The sequence below is a fragment of the Puma concolor genome, chromosome B2, assembly GCF_028749965.1.
Source record: "Puma concolor isolate L17-30 chromosome B2, mPumCon1.1.hap2, whole genome shotgun sequence".
Lineage (NCBI taxonomy): Eukaryota > Metazoa > Chordata > Mammalia > Carnivora > Felidae > Puma > Puma concolor.
In genome coordinates this window covers 136791273-136804348 of record NC_141671.1, presented here as the reverse complement: position 1 = coordinate 136804348, position 13076 = coordinate 136791273, and the positions used below count along the sequence as shown (strand labels likewise).

The 13076-nt window shown below is 49.2% G+C and overlaps 1 protein-coding gene across 1 annotated transcript in view; it reads left to right on the top strand.

Annotated features, from left to right (window-relative positions):
- The first annotated feature begins 2680 nt into the window (after positions 1-2680).
- Positions 2681-13076, top strand: part of ZC3H12D (zinc finger CCCH-type containing 12D) — a 33452-nt gene continuing 23056 nt past the window's right edge. Inside the window, exon 1 of the mRNA XM_086708104.1 lies at positions 2681-3311. The gene's annotated coding sequence lies outside the window, so the exon portion shown is untranslated. The remainder of the gene's footprint in view (positions 3312-13076) is intronic.

The following is a 13076-nucleotide window of genomic DNA, read 5'->3' as shown; positions in this document are numbered from 1 at the left end:
GCGGGAGCAGGGGAGGGGTGCGGGGGGGGGTATCTAACAGGGCTGAGCCCTCGCCTGTTGGTACCCCTGCTGCAACTACCTAGGCGCCGCGTCAGCTCACTGAGAAAACATGCAAAGCAAGATAGTTCTTGGTGCTCACAGATGCCTTAGATAGAGGGGAGGTGGCTGACCCAGGGCTCCAGGGACCACCGAAACAGTGGCACAGCTAGCTACACGTTTGTGCACCCCTCCCTGGGGAGGGTCTGTGTCCACACGCTTAGGAGCCACTGTCTCAACACCTCCAGGCCACTTCCTGAAAGCACAGACCTCTGTCTCATCATCACCAGGGCCAGAGGGGACAGAAATAGCCTCGCGGCAGAGTCCACGCCGATTGTAAGCCGGGGAGAAGAGGGAAGAATGCTGGGCCTGCTACCCAGTTTCTCAATGCTCTAACGGCTTTATTTTATTAAAAAAAATTTTTTTTAATGTTTATGTATTTTTGAGAGAGAGACAGAGAGACAGAGAACGACTGGGGGAGGAACAGAGAGAGGGGGGAAGACACACAGAATCCGAAGCAGGCTCCAGGCTCCGAGCTGTCAGCACAGGGCCTGACGTGGGCTTGAACCCAACAAACTGTAGATCATGAGCTGAGCTGACGTGGGACGCTCAACCGACTGAGCCACCCAGGAGCCCCTCTAACGGCCTTAAAGAGATGTAGACACACGCCCGGTCACCCCTGCAAGTGGAAAGCCGCTGCCTTCTCTTACAGCTCTTGTGGGTAGAGTCTAGTTTTGGGTCAGTGATATCGCAGCTAAAATTGTTACCTCTGGCAGGCCTTATTTCTCATTCAGTTGGGAATAAATAGCCTAAATTGTGGCTTAAGTCTTTTGGCTCTTCCAAGTCATGGCAACTAAGCCGTTTTAATAATTTTTTAAGTTTATTTATTTATTTTGAGAGAGCGAGCGAGGGAGGGAGGGAGGGAGGGGCAGAGCGAGTCGGAGACAGAGAATCCCAAGCAGGCTCTGCACTGGCAGTGTGCGGGGCTCGAACCCACGAAACCGTGAGATCATGACCTGAGCAGAAACCAAGAGTCAGACGCTTAACTGACTGAGCCACCCGGGTGCCCCTAAGTCATTTTAGCTGTGGAAGAATCAGCTGGGGTTTCTTTAGATCGGATACTAGAATGGCCCCGTACGGTGGTCCTTGTCTTACAGAGACATCTGAGTCACAATTTTTGTGGCTTCAATAATGTCTCCAAGTCTTCAGACACAGAACTCTGGGGCCTCTGCCAAGCATTCACCTGTCTGATAGGTGAGCACATTCAAGTGTCTTTCCTGCGGAACTGGTTGGTGCTGGCCACTGTGGTCCCTCCTGTGCGCAGAGGTGCCCTTTGCCTGGGGTCGGACACAAACCAGGATTCTTACGTTTCATTGTCCAGGCCCCTGTTGGGTGAAGCAGGGTGGCAGTGGACAATATCCTCAGAGAATTCCCTTCTTGGCTCATTGCTACTCTCCCCCTCCACTGGCCTCTGAGCTTCTATAGGACTTGAATTGAAGATGGTGTCTGATGTGTTACTCAGCATAAGGATTTAGATTTCCCCTAACATTTAATGCCAGGAAAATGTTTATTTCGTTCGGAAACCCTTCGTGCTTCATTCGGTATTTGGGAGTGGAGAAGCCACGTGTAGAGAGTATACTTTGGAGCTCTGTGGCCCTGAGTTTCAGTCCTGAGCCAGCCACTTACTGAGGGAACTCAGGCAGTTGAGTTACCCTGGATCGTATCTCAAAAGTGGGGATAACAATTCTGGGGCCATAGAGCTGTCGTGGGGATAGGACGCTCCGATGGAAGGCACTGAGTACGCTTGGAGGCACTACAGAAATCATATTTGTTCTTAGAAAACCCATTGTGCTGGAAAACAAGGCTAGAGTTAGTGCTCGGATGAAGTCACTAGTAAAAAACGTTTTTTTAATGTTTATTTTTGAGAGAGAGACAGAATGTAAGCAGGGGAGGGGCAGAGAGAGGGAGACGCAGAATCCAAAGCAGGCTCCAGGCTCCGAGCTGTCAGCACTGAGCCCGACACGGGGCTCGAACCCACGAACCACGAGATCATGACCTGAACCGAAGTGGAACACTCAGCCGACTGAGCCACCCAGGCGACCCAGAAGTGACTATTTTAATCTGGGTTCCAGTACCATGTTCTGGTTTCTGTTGTTCTAATCATTTCTGACCGTGATTTTATGTCAGTGTTCCCATTCTGTGTCTTAATACTCTAGACAGCCTCACACCTTCTGTAGGAGGCAGATGGGGGATAAATCAAGACCAGCTGAGTCCAGTTTCCTAAGCAACAACTCTCAGACTCTAAACCCAGCTCTACCTGCTGGCTCACCGTGTGCTTGGGCAAGTGACTTTAGAGCCCTGTCATTGTTGGGAGATGGGCTTGCCGTGGTTTGTGTTCCCTCCTCCTTCTCTACCCCCGACGGGCATCCAGCGATGCAGGAAACAGACGACAAGAGTTCAGGGTCTGCTGCCCGCACCCTCTGTCGCTGGCAGCTAGGCAGCTGCAGGATGCCGTGGTCAGGAGGCTCTGAGGTCAGGCTCCCCCTGCCAGATGGAGACAAGCAGCCGCTCACCCCATGCAGGGCTACAGTGAGGACAGCTCAGAGTCCTGTTAGAGACAGAGGCCAGTGCCCTTAGCCCGAAGGCCTCTGGGACTTGTTAGGGCCTCTGTGCTAGAAGGGACAGGGCCTCTCCACGCCCGAGCCCCTGTGCACCCTTATCTGGTAGGCATTTCTGTTCTTCCTCTCGCCTGACACTTTTCACTCCTGCATGCTTTCGTTTTGCTTGTAAGGTTGGGAGCCCCTCGGATCAGATGCTCTTCTCAGCCAAAGGCACGAGTGGAACTTGGAACGGAAGTTTTCACCCTCCGCCTGTGAACACTTTTGTTCTCTGAGCCTCTCCTGGCTTTTTCCTGTGCAGCCAGCCCATGCCCTCAGAGAATTTGTTTTGCATGTGGTTGTTAAACTTTGATTCGGTGACTCATGCCGGGGCGAAGCCTTCAAGTCTGCCTCCCTCATTTGATTGCTCTCTTCCTTTCCTTTTTTTTTTTTAAAAAAAAAATAACTCAGAGCAAAACTACCTTGGCAGCTGAACGTGATCGTGGCACCCAGGAAGGGGAGCTTTGGCATGAAGGGCCTCCTAATGGCCTCGTGGCCCAGCCGGGCAGGGCTCCCTCAGGTTGGATGATACCTGGCCGACTGTGGCGGGCGTGGAGCTGGGGTTGCTGCGTGGAGCACGGGGGTCCACTGTGGGGGCTGACGCGACGCGCCCTGCTGGTGAGTGCCTGACTCCGGCCGTCATTCAGTAGGACAGGTGCTGTGGGGTCCAGGGCTGGAGGAGAGACACAAGAATATACGGGGCGGGGAGCAAGTTGGGGAGCAGTCCTTGGATTAGCGTTATTCTGAGCAGTCTGATTTCCCGTGCCTCACATGATTTTAAGTGCACAGATTAAAAAAAAAAAAAAAAAGGTGAAATCCTTGCTCGTTTTAGCACAGTTGAATTTTATTTCAAGAGGGCTTTCGTGGGAGAAAGATTAATCGGAGGAACTCTTAGGTGTAAGGGACAACTCCTGCTGTGGTCTTCGAAGATCTTTTAGTTTTATGAAATCAGAAAGTCGAGAATGCTCAGGCACGTTTTCAGCCTGTCTCCACGCTCCCGAAAACATATCTTTTAGGCTAGATATTGATTTGTGGGTGTCTAGTTTCCCGGCAGATCAGGAATATTTGACCACAGTCCCAAACCCCATCTCTCCTAAAGGACGGCTCTGCGGGCTCCAAGAAGGCCCAGAAGGACATGGAAATGAATCTTAATCGGAGGCAATGGAGACAATTTTGGCTCATTCCCTGTGGTTGTTAGAAACCTTGGCCACGCGTCCAGGATTATGAACTCCTCGGCAAGGCCGGGTGATGCCAGGCCAGGAATGCCAATACCTGATGAGTGAATAGGTTGGGTGTAGAAGATAAGGAGGATGGGTTTTTGTTGTTTTTTTTTTAACTCAGAGTTGCCCTGGGGTATGGATCAGGGCTTGTGTGTATATACTTGTGTGTGTATCCGAAGTAACGTATAACAGTACAGAAGAGCAAGGGACAAGCTCAAGGAGAAAACCCAAGACCAGGCCGCCTATGCTCACAGCAGCACTATTTACAACAGCCCAAAGGGAGCAGCATCTCAAATGTCCGTCAGCAGGTGGGTGGGCAAACAGAAGGTGGTCCATATACACAATGGACTATTATTCAGCCTTAAAAATAAAGAAAATTCTGACAAATGCTTGCAACAGGGCGGAACTTGAAAACATTATGCTACGTGAAATAAGCCGGTCAGAGAAGGACAAGTACTGCGTGATTGCACTTGTAGAAAGTACTTAGAGTGGTCAGATTCACAGGGATGGCAAGAAGGAGAATGGTTACCAGGGGCGGGTGGGGGAAGAGGGTGGGGAGTTAGTGTTTAACGGGGACAAGGTTTCAGTTTTATAAGACGAAAAAGCTCTGGAAATGGATGCTGGTAATGGTTGCTTAATGCCACCGAACTGCACTCCTAAAGATAGTTAAAATGGCAAATTTTGTGGTATGTCTAATTTACCACATTTAAAAAAAAATTATAATTCCCTTTAAAAAAAAAATCCCCCAAAAGCCAGACCCAAAACCCAAATCTCGTGGGCTGAAGTCGTTGCCTCTCTGTGACTTCCCCAAAATCTAACTGACAACCCCAGTGATCTGAGCTGAGCCACAAAACTGCACGGACCGTGTCTATGAGAACTTTTCTCCTCATCATGCAGGTGACTTCTGGCTATCATGATGGGGTGGATTTCTCTAGAACTGGCAGAGGTGACCAGGAACAGACTCGAGGGTCAGGGGCAACGTGATGAATGCATTCTTCCTGGGGCTGGTGCTCGGGCTCACCTTGCTCTGTGGCCCCCTGAGCAGCCCTGGGCAGCACCCTCTGGGCCAGGCTGTAGGAGGAATCCCTTGGGAGTCTAGTCCCTCCCATTAATTAGCTGTGAGACCATGGGTAAGTTGGCAAAACCTCTCTTTTCTTCAGTTTTCTTACTTGCAACATGAGTCATGAGTAACGAATCCTTTTCCATCTCCCACAGATGTTGGTATCTCCAAAGGCAGTATGCAAGGCTGTCCCTTGTATCTGTAAAATACTGGGCACATGTGAGCTACTGATTCTCTACATGTCTTATCCCTGTAATGTCTCCTCCTTTTCTCCTTCTTCAGTTTCTCTTGTATTCTTTTTCTCAGGAGGTCTTCCAGTCAGAGGTTACAGACCCTAGGTCCAGAGGCCCTCAACCTGGATTGGCTGATTCCAGGAGGAACCGGTCTGATCTAATTCTCATTTTTTTTTTTTTAATGTTTATTTATTTTTGAGAGAGAGTTGGGGAGGGGCAAAGAGAGAGGGGGACAGAGGATCCAAAGCTGGCTCCGTGCTGACAGCAGAGAGCCCAAGGTGGGGCTCAAACTCACGAACTGTGAGATTATGACCTGAGCCAAAGCCAGATGCTTAACTGACTGGGCCATGCAGGCACCCCTAATGCTCCTTGTTAATAAAGTTCTACCTTTCCTCCCTCCCTCTTTCTCCCTTCCTTTCCTGCTGCTTTGTTAGGCCACCTCCAACTTCGGATTCTACCCGAGCCCATCTCCATGGCTCCCTTGACTATTGACCATCGGGAAGTGTTGCAAGGCTGACCGTCCTACGAGCTCCTGAGGAGACCGAGGATTTTTAAAGGGTTACTAATTATCTGTGCTATTTGTGACTTCCAGTCAAGCTTGAGGAAGCAAACTCAAATGAAATCGTTCAGACTTTCAGGACTTAAAAATAGAGAGCAGTGAGAAACTGCTGGCAGCCTTGCGGCTCAAAGACCATCGCATCTCAAGGGGAGGGTTTTGGCCTGAGGGCCAGCGGAGGCTCCTGAGGACAGGCCCCCACCTCAGGTTTCTCCCTTATTTAGAAGTTTTAAAAGGAAATGAAGTTGATTTTGAAATCTCAAGGGGGCAAAAGAAAGCCTCTGAAGTGGGTGAACTCTTTCAGTTAATGTTGTGTAAAAACAGCTCTCCTGTCCCACGCATGACCTTTCAAAAGTTTCCTCAGAAAGGGAGCTCCGGGGCACCTGGGTGGCTCAGTTGGTGAAGCGTCTGGCTCCTGACTCTGGTTCATGAGACCGAGCCCTGCGTTGGGCTCTGCGCGTGACAATGTGGAGCCTGCTTGGGAGTCTCTCTCCCCAACCCCTCTCTCTCTGCCCATCCCCCACTCTCTCAAAATAAATACATAAACTTAAAACAATTTTTTAAATCATTAAAATAAAAGAAAGGGAGCTCTTTTGGAACTCGTGGGTGCCGTGGAGAGCTGCAGAGGACAGGCCTCACGCGACCCCTCTCCCTCCCCTGCCCCAGGTAAAAGCCCCAAGGTTTTTCATCAGGAAGATGTCTGTGATTCGGTCTGCAGATTTCAGACTGCAAAGTTACGACACTAACCCGGACTCTCCTCATAGCTGTTACTTTGTGACCAAAGAGAAGTCACCCGGGCGGTTGTATTTCGGGTTTTTCGATTTCTGCAAAAACAAGACGCTGCCTCCATCTTGAGCACAACTCAGAGCAACACGTTGTTTTGGGTTTCTACTTTTTGTCGGCCTCTGCCGCTTACTAACCGTATAGCCTTTTCTCGGTGCCACTCTGAGCCTCGGCTTCTTCACCTGTGGAAAGGGGCTACTTTTATCCACCGTCTACCCAACCGGGGGTAACGGCAAGTTCAAGGGAGAGAGGCTCTCAGTGAAGGTGGTGTGGAAACAGCGAAGAGCTCTGTGAGCACCAACTGTGATGTTCATGCTGTCTGCCACAGTCATTCTTCTTTTTCCTTCTCTCTCACTTTTCCTCTCTCTCCCTTTTCTTTCTCACACCCCTCCTCTCTCTTCCCTTCTCCTCTTTCTTCCAAAATTTTTTTGTGGATGTAATACATTATAACTTTATTTATTTATTTATTTATTTAATATGCAATTTATTGTCAGATTGGTTTCCATACAACACCCAGGGCTCATCCCCACAGGTGCCCTCCTCAATGCCCATCGCCCACCCTCCCCTCCCTCTCACCCCCCATCAACCCTCAGTTTGTTCTCAGTTTTTAAGAGTCTCTTATGGTTTGCTCCCTCCCTCTCCAACTTTTTTTTTCCTTCCCCTCCCCCATGGTCTTCTGTTAAGTTTCTCAGGATCCACATAAGAGTGAAAACATATGGTATCTGTCTTTCTCTGTATGGCTTATGTCACTTAGCATCACACTCTCCAGTTCCATCCACGTTGCTACAAAGGGCCATATTTCATTCTTTCTCACTGCCACATAGTATTCCATTGTGTATATAAACCACAACTTCTTTACGTCACATTAATAAGAGAAAAGAGAAGAACCGTATGATCCTGTCAATCGATGCAGAAAAAGCATTTGACAAAATTCAGCATCCTTTCTTAATAAAAACCCTCGAAAAAGTCGGGATAGAAGGAACATACTTCAACGTCATAGAAGCCATTTATGAAAAGCCCACAGCTAACATCATCCTCAATGGGGAAAAACTGAGAGCTTTCCCCCCCGAGATCTTTCTTCCAAATTAAAACAAGAGCCACACGTATGTGTAAGAAAGGAAGGGGGGAGGTGGGGGTGTAGCTGGGCTGGCGGGGGCGTGGGAGGGACGGGTGCGACAGGGGAGTCCGGCCTGGGGCAGGAGGGGCAGACCTCTAGGCAGAGGGAAGAGCCCCAGTGAAGCTCTGCAGGCCTGAGAGCCAGCCCAAGGGTCTTTCAGGGACAGTAGGTGACTCCCGGTGTGAGTCGGGCCTGCCAGGCTGGGTGAGTGTCCTCCTCCTCCCCAGAAACTGGCCCAAAGCTGGACCCCAGCCCAAGAGAACAACCTTCCCAAGGAGAAGGACTGGTCACCCGTCAAGGAGGAGACTCTGTACGGGATGGAGTGACAGAAATCTTTTGTCAGTGGACTAGTTAGATTAGTGTAGTGGTGGGTGGAGTGTGGTGAGGAGGCCCTCCCAGAACCCCCCGGGGGGAGATGCCCTGGCCCTTCCCCCACTGGGAAATGTCAGCGCATCCTCTGTTGCCCAGTTTTGTGGGAAACTTCCTGGCCTTTCCTGTCCCCTCAAAGGAAGATAAGTCACTCCTCACCTGAGTTTTGAGAGCACATTTTTTTTCCTAATTGAAAGTATTGTGCTTATTGCCATGATTGATGGCTTGGTATTTACTTATTTGGTCTGTTTTCCTGAAGAGGTTGTAAACAAATTGAAATTGGACCGTATATTAGTTTTTATGGAACTGGGTCCCAGCACAGTGCCTGGCGCCTAGTAGGTGACATGACCTTGAGATGTCTTCTTTAGTCTGGGGCACACCATTCAATGAGATGGGAACCCAAGAAAAAATATTTGAGCAGGGAAGATTATTTTCAGCTTTGGGCATCCACTGAAGAAAAACCTATTAAAGTCCTTAGAGATAGTAGCACTGTGCCAGGTGCTGGTGATTCTGAGGGCAAAGAGGTGGGAACATAGTACACAGTGTCTTGAGATACGGATAAGTGACGATCCAATGTGTCATTGCAGAGCTGTGAGCAAAGTGCCTGGTAGATGAGATGACCAAGTCACTCATTCTGTTTGTGGACTTAGGTGTGACCACTTTGAGGGGCATTTCTGCCGAATCTTGAAGTTTGCCAAACCAAAAAGGGCATTCCAAGTAGAAACGAAAGCACATGCAGAAGCACGGTGATGAGAACCTTCTAGAAGGCTTGGGGAGCCAGGAGAGATTCATCATGGCTCAAGAGAAAGGGTCAGGTGGGCCAGGTGGGCCAGGGTGGGTGGTGAGTTGCACAGGGGCCAGCACGGCATGGTGATGGCTCACCAGGATGCTTAGGCATTTGTGTCTTTCTTGTAGGTCAACACGGGGTCTGAGGATATTTATTTATTTATTTATTTAGAGGGAGAGCATAAGCAGGGGAGGGGCAGAAGGAGAGGGGGAGAGAGAGAATCTCAAGAAGGCTCTGCACTGTCCGCACAGAGCCCCCACATCAGTCTCGAACCCCCAAACTGTGGGATCATGACCTGAGCCCAAACCAAGAGTCGGAGGCCCACACGACTGAGCCACCCAGGCGCCCCATCCTGAGGATATTTCTAAGGAAGGGGGTGACATGGTCACACTTGTTCTAGAAATATCCTGCTGGCTACAAACAGGGACTGAGCCAAATGGTTTGCTGAGGGAGGCCTGTAGGACGCTGTAGCATGAGTTAGGTAGGGGATGAAGAAGGTGTGGGTGAGACAGGTGGGTGGATGGTGTGAGAAAGACACTGGGCCTCTGTCCTGGGACCCTGCATAACATGACTATTCGCTCCCTACACGGGACCATCTTCTGGGAAATGCCTACTAGAAAGCTCTGGATTTAAGAAGAAACTTTTGGTTTCAGAACTGCTTTTCGTAACTATTGAGGATGCCGAAGAGCTTTCGTTTATGTGAGTTATATCCATCCACTGATAAGCACCTTATTAGAAACTAAAATCAGGCAATTATAAACATTTGTTTATTTTAAATATTAATAAACCATTACATTAGTATAAATAATGTATTTTTATGCGAAATAACTATATTTTCCCCAAACAAAAAAATTTGTAAGAAGACTGGCACCGATGTATTTCTGCAAGTCTCTAATTAATATCTGGCTTACCAGAGGGCCGCCAGGGGTTATCCCACGACACTCAGTCTCTGGAATACTTCATGACATGCTCACGAGGATGAGAGTGGAAAAAAGCACGTTACGCCTTATTATGTGTCATTATGAAAACAGTTCTTACTTTGAGGACTGCCTGAAAGGGTCTTGGGCCACCCCCGCCCCCCGAGTTTTCCTGGACCACACTTTGAGAAGTAGACTCGGTCTGCTGAAGTAGACAGACTCAGCCAATGTTTGGCGAATGACAGCGTTTTCTCAGTTCCCACAGAACTTATTCAAATAGCATGCATGCCATTTACGTCACAGATTTATAGCTGTGCGTGCCTGGTGCTTAGCGAGGTCTGAGCCACAAGTGCGGTTGTAGACTCTCCAGTATAGGGGCAGGTGGAGGGCACGAGAGGGAGAGCCGATGGCCTGGGCAGGACCCTGTCTTTGAACCCATGAGCAGAGACTAAGGAAAGAACTGGAAAGACTTAGAAGACTTGGACCAAGTTTTACAACCTAAGGGAGAAGAGTTTCAAGAGGAGGTGGTCCAAAATGTTTTGATTTATTATTACTTCTTTTAAAATTTATTTATTTATTTTTAAAAATTTTTTTTTTCAACGTTTATTTATTTCTGGGACAGAGAGAGACAGAGCATGAACGGGGGAGGGGCAGAGAGAGAGGGAGACACAGAATCGGAAACAGGCTCCAGACTCTGAGCCATCAGCCCAGAGCCTGACGCGGGGCTCGAACTCACGGACCGCAAGATCATGACCTGGCTGAAGTCGGACGCTTAACCGACTGCGCCACCCAGGCGCCCCTAAAATTTATTTATTTTTGAGAGAGAGAGAGAGAGGGAGACAGAGCATCAGCAGGGGAGGAGCAGAGAGAGAGGGAGACACAGGATCCGAAGCAGGCTCTAGGCTCTGAGCTGTCAGCACAGAGCCCGATGTGGGGTCCGAACCACCAACGGTGAGATCATGACCTGAGCCAAAGTCAGATGCTTAACTGACTGAGCCACCCAGGAACCCCTTAAAGTGTCTTGATTTAAAATAAGAGGTAAGGGTGTGGTCCACAGTGTTGAAAGCAGCAGAGAGGTTTGTATAAGGCAAGGTGTGTGGAGCTGCTGTTGGATTTGCCCATGAGGAGGTCCCTGGTGACCTCGGGGGCGATTTTGGTGTTTCAGCAGTCAGGGGGCCGAGGTGGAGTAGAGGTGACAGCTGGGCCTCTCTGTCCAGGAGACCAGCCGGGAAATCCCTCCTCCTGCCAGAGCCAGACCTAGTCCGTTCGGTGGGGTTCCTGCGCTAAGGGGAGCGGCCCTGCAGGGAGCAGGAAGCCACGCTGAGATCCAGTAGGAAGACGTGGGTGCTGTGGGGGATGCCAGCAGGAGAGGAGGAATGGAAGGTAGAGAGCCTGTCATACTGAGAAGAAGATGGGGGACAAGACAGATGTGCACGAGAGAAATGGCAGGCAAACTAAACTTCCATCATCTGGCATATGGTTACACGCCAATCATTCGCTCATTCAGCAAATCGGCAGGAGATTCAGCTGGGCCAGGTGCTGTTCTAAATGCTGGGGATACAGTAGGCAGCAGGACAGATAAACTGGCATAGAAAGATTTCCCAGGGGCGCCTGGGTGGCTCAGTCAGTTGAGCGTCCGACTTCGGCTCAGGTCATGATCTCGCAGTCAGTGAGTTCGAGCCACACATCGGGCTCTGTGCTGACAGCTCAGAGCCTGGAGCCTGTTTCAGATTCTGTGTTTCCCTCTCTCTGACCCTCCCCCGTTCATGCTCTGTCTCTCTCTGTCTCAAAAATAAGTAAATATTAAAAAAAAATAATAAAAAAAAATAAAAAAAAAAGAAAGATTTCCCAAATGCATTTTTAATAAGAAAAGCAAGTTGCTGAACAATGATGTAGCATGATACTATTTATGTCAAAACATCCCTGCTAGGACACTATATGTTGTGTCTGTTAGAGATGCAAGTCAAGACGTAGAAAAAGCACTGGAAGGGTATAAACAAATACTTAGCAGGAGAGGCAAGTGGGATTTGGGGTTTGTATGAGAGACAGTGTATCTTTTTAAAATTTTTTTTCTTTTTTAAAAAAAGCTTATTTATTTATTTTGAGAGAGAGAGAGCATGAACAGAGAAGGGGCAGAGAGAAGGAGAGAGAGAGGACTAAGCAGGCTCCACGTTGTCAGCACAGAGCCTGATGCGAGGCTTGAACTCATGAACCATGAGATCACGACCTGAGCGGAAACCAAGAGTCGGACACTTAACCGACTGAGCCGCCCAGGCGCCCCTCTCTTGTTATTCTTTACGCTTTGACATTGTTGCATTTTTTTCCACACGAAATATATTTGCATGATGATTTCTGTATTTTCAAATGATTTTTGAAAGCTGTTGGTGTCTGTGAGTAGAAAAGAGAGAGGGACCCGGTCTGTCCAGAGGGTTCGTGTTGATTCAGTCTTCTTTTTGTAAGCGCGGGTCAGACTGAACCCCCACCTCCCCACCACTCCCGCGGTACAGGCCAGACGGTGATGCTGGCTGGAAAATGTGGGTTAGGACCTTCTACTTTACAGGTTCACTATCATCTGAATTCATTGCTGGGGAAAGCTGTGCCACAGCACAGAGCCGAATATGGGCCAGAGCATTGCTTTCCTGGGAATGGAATTGACCAGGCAGCCCTTTCCCCTCTTTAAGCTGAGGAGCTATATTAATTTTCGGGTCCTGCTATAACACAATACCACAGGGGTGGTATGTATGACATATAATATCATACATGTAATATTTTACCTATTCTTGGTGTTATTGCCTCATAGTTCCGTGCCTAGCAGCCCGAGATGAAGGTGTTGGCTGGGTTGATTTCTTCCGAGGCCTCTCTCTCTAGCTTGTAGACGGTCATCTTTTCCCTGTGCCTTCACATGGTCTTTCCTCTGTTCCTATCTGTGTCCAAATGTCCTCTTCTTATAAGGACACTAGTCATATTGGCCAGGAATCACCCTAAGGAGCTCATTTCCACCCAATCAACTCTTTAAAGACCCTTTCTACAAAGGCAGTCACGTTCTGAGGTACCGGGAGTTGGGCCTCAACGAATGAATTGGGGGGGGGGGGGCCCAACCCAGCCCATGCTCGAGCCTCGGAAACACGTCTCTGGCCTGTGTGCAAATGTTCGAGTGCTGGGTGGTTTGCTCAGCGGCCCTTGGCTCCTCTGGCCAGTGGATCCTTGCGGGGGCACCTGGGTGGGGAGAAGGCCTCAGAAAGTGCACGAGTAAAAGCAGCATGATTGCATCTGTGGCTCCCCGACCACACTGAGCAACTGAAAATCCCCAAGGGGACCAGGCAACATGATTTCCTGACAGA